The sequence below is a fragment of the Callorhinus ursinus genome, unplaced genomic scaffold, assembly GCF_003265705.2.
Source record: "Callorhinus ursinus isolate GAN/ISIS: 27379988/994484 unplaced genomic scaffold, GSC_fseal_2.0 scaffold1, whole genome shotgun sequence".
Lineage (NCBI taxonomy): Eukaryota > Metazoa > Chordata > Mammalia > Carnivora > Otariidae > Callorhinus > Callorhinus ursinus.
The window spans coordinates 103,470,410-103,479,230 of record NW_027397063.1 but is presented as its reverse complement, the minus strand read 5'-3'; positions in this window follow the sequence as shown (position 1 = coordinate 103,479,230).

Sequence of the window (8,821 nt, the reverse complement as noted above, 5' to 3'; positions counted from 1 at the left end):
GCATTTAAGGTTTTTTAATGTCTTTTTAAGACTTGATAGCTCATTTCTTTTTAACATGGAATAATATTCCATTGTTGGATGTACCACAGTTTATTTATCCATTCACTTACTGAAGGATGTCTTGGTTGCTTCCAAGTTTTGGCAATTATGAATAAAGCTTCTATAAACATCCATGTGTAGGATTTTGTGTGGATGTAAGTTTTCAGTTCATTTGGGTAAATACCCTGGAGTATGATTGCTGGATGGTTTGGTAAGAGTATGTTATGTTTTGTAAGAAACTACCAAACTATCTTTTGGAGTGGCTGACCATTTTGCATTCCTACTAGCAATGAATGAGAGCTCCTATTGCTCGACATCCTCACCGTTGTGTTTGTATTATCTTTTTATTCTTTTCAAACTTCGAACCACGTGAAGGCATTAACTACTCAAAAAATTAAATTAGATGAAATACAGAAAAATTAAAAAAAGAGCCCAACTCAGTCCTTTCAAGAGACCTTTTTGATCTCCCCAGGAAAGTTGACCTCTTCCTCTCTTCCTTCACTTCATCATACGTGTTTAAACTATTGGACCTTTTATACTGCATTCCATTTATTATGTCAGTGTCACCCTCTCCCATTAGACTGTGAGCTTCCTCATGGAGGGGCAGTATCTTAATCACCTTTGTATCCCCAGTGGTCAGTGCCTTGCAGTGTGAATAAACAAGCTAGATTATTGTAGATTGATATCATTAAAAGTTACCTTGTAATAATGAAATGATAGGTAGACTTGAAACTCTCTTAGCAATCTAGGGACAACTTGAACTGATAAAGAGTAGACTTGAAATTTTTCTTAGTTGCAATCTAGGAATAACCTGTTTTAGCATCCAGAAGATCTAGAAGCTCTTTCTGAGTTTTTTTCCCCTAGGAGTTTTTAATTAATGTAGTTAGCCTACTGGGTGCCTCCTATATGCAATGGAATATGCTAGGTCTTTGGAAGATTTGATGATGAATGTGATCTTAAGGGTTTTGCCATGAATATAGAAAAATGCAGCTGTCCAACACACCTGGACCAGGAACTGTATTATAGGATGAAATGTGGTAAGAGATGTACAAACAAAATTGATGGTATGGAAGTGAAGAGACATTTGATCCGACATAAAGATATGCTGTTCATTCACTTTAGTCATTCAGTACATATATACTGAGCCTTTAGTATGTATCAGGCACTGTTCTCTGCAGGATCATTGCAGTGAATAAGATACGGAGCTTCCAGTTTAATGTGAATGTGTGTGTGTGTTTGGAGTGGAGGAAAGGTTAAGGGTAGGTAAGGAATAGTGGGGAGGGACAAAGACAATAATTAATAAGCAATAAATAGCTAAGCTCTGTTTAAAGAGAATGGTCACATAGTAGGGATAAGCATGGAAAAAGTAAAGACAAATCTAGTGAAATAGGAAAGGAAGTGCTTGTTAGGAATAATGGTATGAAAGAATTAGGTTCAATACAGGGAAAACAAGTAAATAGGAAGATGACACATACTAAGGAGAAAGAGCAAGAAAAAAATGTTACAGATCTATACTGGGGTAAAAAAGGAAACGACTATGTCACAATCAGTGACTAATATTTTATTCCTCTGAGCTATCATATATTTCATAGATGGAAATCTATGATTCTTGATTCTTATTTCTGCATTTAGAGTCATGGCATTCTCTCTATTACAGCTTAACCCCTTACTTCAGGTTCCTTTTAAAAACTCTGAAATAGTCACATGTTTACATTGACTTTAAAACATTTTCTGATTTATGAAATGTTGATACATGTCATATGTGTTATATATACAAAACAAGAAGAAATAGAACTTTATGTCACATGGTAAATAGTACTGTACAAGAATACTGAATGATTGATGATCCTTTACAATACTAATTACCTTAGGAGTATATGCTTAGGTATGCTCAATACTGATGTGTTGAGAGAGAATTGATGGCATCTGTTTTTTTAATTGAAGGTTAGTTGACATATAATATTATATTAGTTTCAGGTGTACATCATAGTGATTTGACAATTCTATACATTACTCAATGCTTACTGCCATGTGTAGTCACCGTAAATGCTTTCACAATATTGTTGAGTATGTTCCTTATGCTATACTTTTCACCTCTGTGACTTATTTATTTTATAATTGGACATTTGTACCTCTTAATCCCTTTACCATTTTGCCCATCCTCCCACCCACCTCTCCTCTGGCAACCACCAGTTTGTTCTCTGTATTTGAGTCTGTTTGGTTTGTTTGTTCATTTCTTTTGTTTTTTTTTGGATTCCACATATAAGTGAAATCATATGGTATTTGTTTTTCTTTGTCTGACTTCACTTACCATAATACCCTCTAGGTCCATCCATGTTGTCACAAATGGCAAGATTTCATTCTTTTCTTTGCCTGAGTAATATTTCATTGTATGTAAGTATGTATGTATGTGTGTACGTGTGTATATATATGTATATACATTTATATACTGCGTCATATATATACCACACCATATATACCACATTTTCTTTATTCATTCATCTACTGATGGATAGTTGGGTTGTTTCCATACTCGGCTATTGTAAATAATGCTGCAGTAAACATAGGAGTGCATAATATCTCTTCGAATTAGTGTTTTCATTTTTTTTGGGTAAATACCCAGTAGTGGAATTCCTGGATCATATGGTAATTCTGTTTTTATTTTTTTGAGCAACCTCTATACTGTTGTAAAGGGAAGGAGAGTTTGAGTCAATTGCTTCCCAATTTAATATAAAGAAAATCAAAGGAAAATTACACTCTAAACTTCCATGAAGAATAGTCCTACAAAATAGTGATTTCAAGCTTGCAATCCCTAATTTTCTTGAAAATGATAAAATATCTAAACAAAACAATCTATTGAGATATGATAGATATCTTTAAGCATTTTTCATCTGTAGAGTAATAAAGGTAATGTGAGCTACCTTCAGTTTAAAATTCATGAATTTTTAAAAGTTAGATTTAGTAAAAAATAATTTTTTAGCTAATGAAAAGAGGCAAGTTTATTTTGACCAAAAACCTTGCTTCACATTTCTCAATCTACCGAAAGTTTAAGAACTAGTAGTCTCTATTTTGTTTTCTTGTTTTTTTTTTAAGATTTTATTTATTTGAGAGAGGAGATTGAGAGAATGAGTGGGAGGAGGGGCAGAAGGAGAAGCAGACTCCCTGTGTAGCAGGGAGGCTGATGTGGGACTCGGGACTCCATCCCAGGGTCCTAGGATCATGACCTGAGCCCAAGGCAGATGCTTAACTGACTGAGCCACCCAGGTGCCCTAGTAGTCTTTATTTTGAATATGAATTAGGTGTAATGATTTACTGTGTTGTCTCCCACTTCTAAATAGTTCTTGGTAATTGGAAAGCCTTTCATAGAAAGCATTTGTCTGTAGTGCCAGGTTGGACCTTTTTGCAATAGGCCAGTTTTTTGAGAATCAAAACAAGTTTGAAAGAAGGAAGTAGAAGTCTTAATTCTCGATATACTTCCTGTCCTCATATCTTTCCTGATTCATTTAAGGTACAGTTTTAGTTAGGTTTTTGTTTTTTTTTAAGTAATTTATTGTGATTTTAATTTTAACTGGAAAAGAAACCAGGCAGGTTTGGACAATCTTAAACACCTAGATACATCGAGTTAAATATATCTTCATAAGTGCATAGCAGAGTTTGCCAGAAAGTAAGGGATACCCTCTTGGGTCAACCAAAGAGGCAACTAAAAATCAGATTTTACAGTTTCTTGAACTTGCTATTTAGCAAAGAAACACATGAAAAGAAAGAATAGACTAAAGAAGATGGACTTAACCTGTAAAAGGAACAGACGATTTAGAAGTTTGGTCTGAGGATCACCAGCATCACCTGGGTACTTGGCTGGAACTTTAGAATCTCAGGCTCCATCAGAGACCTACTGAATCAGAATCTGCCTTTCAACACACTCCTAGGTGTTCCTTGGCATAATAATGTTTGAGAAGCCCTAGTTTACATGACATCATAGTTGAGGGATACTAGGAAGATTTCGCTTGACTGCCGTTTTTCCACTCATTCATTTTAGTATCTAAAATGCCGCGGGGTGCCTGGGTGGCTCAGTCAGTTAAATGTTTGCCTTCGTTAGGCTCAGGTCATGATCCGCTGTCCTGGGTTCGAGCCCTGTGTTTGGCACCCTGCTCAGCAGGGTGTTTGCTTCTCCCTCTCGCACTGCTCCTCCCCCTGCTCTTGCTCTCACTCGCATGCCTGCTCGCTTTCTCTCTCAAATGAATAAATAAAAACAAATCTTTAAAATTTCATTTTCATTTAAGACATTGTGGTTTTGGAAGCTAACCTATAAAATATGTACTTTTAACAAGACTAATGCTCTTGTATTCATTTATTTAAAAATTTTCTAAATGACAGGTGGAAACAGCTTTGGAGATCTAAGACAGGTGAATTTCAGGTGTTGGAGAATGAGGGATAGGCTCGGATAAGTGGTGTTGTTGAGGCAGGACAGCCATACGGAGATAGAATATGATAAAACTGAGGAACAAGAGGTTTTACTTGCCCAAGTTCACCCAGGAGAGTTATTTGGGTCCAACCTGGAGCCCTCTCCTTCATGTTATGTTGGCTACTTCTGGTTTGTCATTTCAGCTCAGAACTCAGCCTCTGATTATGGATGGAACTTGCATTCAAATCCCAGTTCCAGAGCTCAAGAAGTCTATTCCATTTCTCACTAGCTGCATGAGTTTGGATGAGCTATTTAATTTCTTTGAACCATGGTTTCCTGATTTGTAAGAATAAAACACATTAGTAGGACCAAAGGTTGTCATGAGGATTAATCAAATAATGTGTAAAAAACTCAGTACAGGATTGCTACTGCTGTTGGTTATTATTAGTTAGGGGAATGGGAGATAAGGAAAAGTCTGGGAATATTTTAAGAGCAACGATCACCTGGGGATCAAGAGCTAGATATGGGAAATAGCAATATTGAAAGGAATGATTGGAAAGCCTTGAGAATAAGCTATACCAGCTTTCTTTTGGTTAATTGCTTTGTATATCTTCCCCTTCCTTTTACTATCAACCTTTTGGTGCCCTTTCAGTTTTAGTTATTACGTCTTGTTAAAAAGAATATAGCTGATAATCTGTCTTTTAGCTGACAAGTTTATCCCATTTATCTCTTTTAGAGGGTGATTGATATATTTCTTGTGTCTCTATATTGTACTTGCCATGTACAATACCTACAATATGCCCCTTTCCCACCTCCACTTTCCCACCAGTCTATGCAGTAATTATGTTTGCTTTATTCCCTTTTTTACATCTACTGGTTTGAAAATTATACTCAATTTCTTGGCTCTCCATATGTTCTTGCATCTCAACCCTTCTTTCTGGGTTCAGTTTTTGACTTCTTGAAGACATCCCTTAGAAGTTCTTTCAGTGAAAGTCTCTTACTTTGCCCTCTTATTTAAATGATAGGTTTACCATAGGGTGGCTCAGTTGGTTAAGTGTCTGCCTTCAGCTCAGGTCCTGATCCCAGAGTCCTGGGATTGAGCCCCATGTTGGGCTCCCAGCTCAACAGAGAATCGGTTTGTCCCTCCCTCTGCACACCCCCAACCCCCATTTGTGCCCTCCCCACCCCATGCTCTTTTTCGTGCTCTCTTTCACACATCCTCTCTCTCTCAAATAAATGAAAAATAAAATCTTAAAAAAGATAAATGCTAGCTTACTTCAGCATACAATTCTAGGTTGACAATTATAATTATTTTACTTCAGTATTTGAAGATATTATTTCATTGACTTCTAGTTTCTTTTGTTGCTATTGAGAAAATCAGCTGCCATTCCTTTGTATTTTTTTTTACTTCAGGACTTTCGTTTTTCTTCGATCTTCTCTAAATTTCACTACAATACCTTGATGTAAATTTCTTTTCTTTTTTTTAATTTTATTTATTTATTTGACACAGAGAGAGAGACAGCTAGAGAGGGAACACAAGCAGGGGGAGTGGGAGAGGGAGAAGCAGGCTTGCTGCTGAGCAGGGAGCCCGATGTGGAGCTTGATCCCAGGACCCTGGGATCATGACCTAAGCCGAAGGCAGACGCTTAATGACTGAGCCACCCAGGCGCCCTTTGTTTCTTTAGGGTGTATTTCCTGGGCTGGAATTGCTGTGTCATAGAAAATGTTCTTTTTCAGCCTTTCCAGATAATACCAAATTATTTCCAAAAATGACTGCCTTAATTCACACTCCTGAGTTCTTACATCTTTATATAGCATTATGTCACATAAATTTTTGCTTATTTTGTAAAAACGTTGTTAGCAAATAGAGGAAGATTGCTTCTCAGTGTCCCAAATAAGAAAGGAAAAATTCAAATTGTATTTCATTCATCTTTTTTTTTTTAAGATTTTATTTATTTGTCAGAGAGAGAGAGAGCACAAGCACACAAGCAGGGGGAACAGCAGACAGAGGGAGAATCAAGTTCCCCGCTGAGCAAGGAGCCTGATGTGGGGACCCAATGCAGGACCCTGGGATCATAACCTGATCCAAAAGCAGGTGCTTAACCAACTGAGCCACCCAGTTGTCCCTGTCATTCATCTAGATAAAGAAAGGGAGGCAACTCATCCCAAGGGAAACAATGACCAGATCATTTTTAAGGCATTTAACCTGAAACAGACTTTTCTTTGGTCTAATCTTTTTCAATTCCCTTGAAAACAAATAAGCTTTGTTGAAAAGCCTTTCAGACTGATACTTGTTCTTTTGTGGTCTGAACTTTTCACTTACTATCTTACAAGATGAACTTATTAGTTTAGAACTTGGTAAAGAATTGGGAGTCTTTTCTAATCTTTGGACCAAAACTCCCTGAAACAGTTTTTAGTTCTTTTTGGTACTTTTTCAAAGGTGCCTACTCCTACATATACGAATTCCTCTGGATTTTTTATGGCCTCTATTTCTTCTTTTATCACAGTAATAATTTTATTTTCTTTTCAAAATGAATATAGGTTTTTATCTGATTCTAAAATTACCATTTTTTTCTGATTCTAAGTATATAATGTTTAGAGTCATTTTAACATCTCTAGTTGATCTCAGCACTTAAAACACTGCATTCTTGCCACTATTTAGGGAGAAAACTTCTAAGCCATTTTAGACAATTATTTAGTATTCTGTCTTTTTAGTTGTTGTTGCTTACAATATTTTGGAGGTAGGAAATGCTACAATTTCACATGCTATCTGTTTATACTTTTAGGAGGATATAAAATAAAACCTGTCAGACACAAAGTTCTAAAAGCTCATTTTCTTTTATTTGTTTTTATAAGGAGATAATTAGCGACTATTAGTATCATGTGCCATGTTAACCCTTCATGTTCTTGAAAACCACTATTAAGATATCTATCAATCTTACTAACATACTTAAAAAAAAATTGGTACTTTTTCCCAGTCTATTTTCTTCCAGTTTGTCTTCATTCATCACAGTGGGGAGAGTAACTGCTTCTGCAGGGTGTAGCACAATTCTTCTGCGTAAATGCAGTACAAATAGCACATTACCTTGTTCATAACTGGGAGAACTATACCTATTGTGATCTGAAGAGAAGAATAAAGTCAGATTAAAATGTTCTGTACTCAGGGCTCCTGGGTGGCTCAGTCCCTTGAGCTTCGACTCTTGATTTCGGCTTATATTTGATCTCAGGGTTCTAGGATGGAGCCCTTAGTGGGGCTCTGAGCTCAGCATGGAGTCTGCTTGAGGATTCTCTCTCCCTCTGCCCCTCCCCCCACTCATGTGCACATGTGCTCGCTCTCTCTCTAAAATAAATCTTAAAAAAATGTTCTGTACTCAAGGTACTTTAAGGAATAAACAAAGCTGTTTTTTCCTTTTTTAACATGTAGAATATGGACATTATTATTTTTTGCTTTTTTGATGTCATTCAAAAAAACCTGATTTAGGGGCGCCTGGGTGGCTCAGTCGTTAAGTGCCTGCCGTCAGCTCAGGTCATGATCCCAGGATCCTGGGATCGAGCCCCACATTGGGCTCCCTACACAGCGGAAAGCCTGCTTCTCCCTCTCCCACTCCCCCTGCTTGTGTTCCCTCTCTCGCTCTCTGTCAAATAAATAAAATCTTTAAAAAAATTTAAAAAAAATCTGATTTAACATAAAACCAATTTGAGATGATTGAATGAAATGCTTATAGATATTGCAACTTATATTTACATTAATTACACTAGCCTTTATGTAATATTTCCAATTCGGATTTTGTTTGCTCCTCCCTCCCCTTCCCTCCTAATTCTGATTTTTTTGACTTTCTTAAAGGCACGTCTGTGTATTAAGTATTGAATGTCTTCACAACTGATGAAAACCTAAGAATATATAGTACATACAGTCATAAGGTACATTAAGAGGGCAAAGTACCTCTGTTGGCCTTTACTGAATTTTATTTTATTGTAATTTTAAGTTTTATTAAACTTAAAATAAGGGGGTTTAAGTTTTATCTGAGTACATATTCACAATATTCAAAATTCAAAGGGCACAAAAGCATACACAATAGGGAAAGTTTTCCTCCCATTCCTGTGTCCCAGCCACTCAGGTATCCCCAGAGCAATCAGAGTTACAAGTTACATCAGTGGTGTTCTACAGGGATTTCTATGTGATAACCCTCTCTAGCACCTCCGTTGTTTAAAAGATAAGGTCGAAGATTGTGAAGTCTGTAATGGACTTTTAAAGGCACCTTATTTTGAAGCAGAAGCAGGACCAGAATCTTGGTTTCCTGCATTCTAATTCAGGACTTTTTGCAATCGTCACATAAGCCACATTGCCTCTTTAAGGTGGCTAGTTTGCAACTGGTTAAT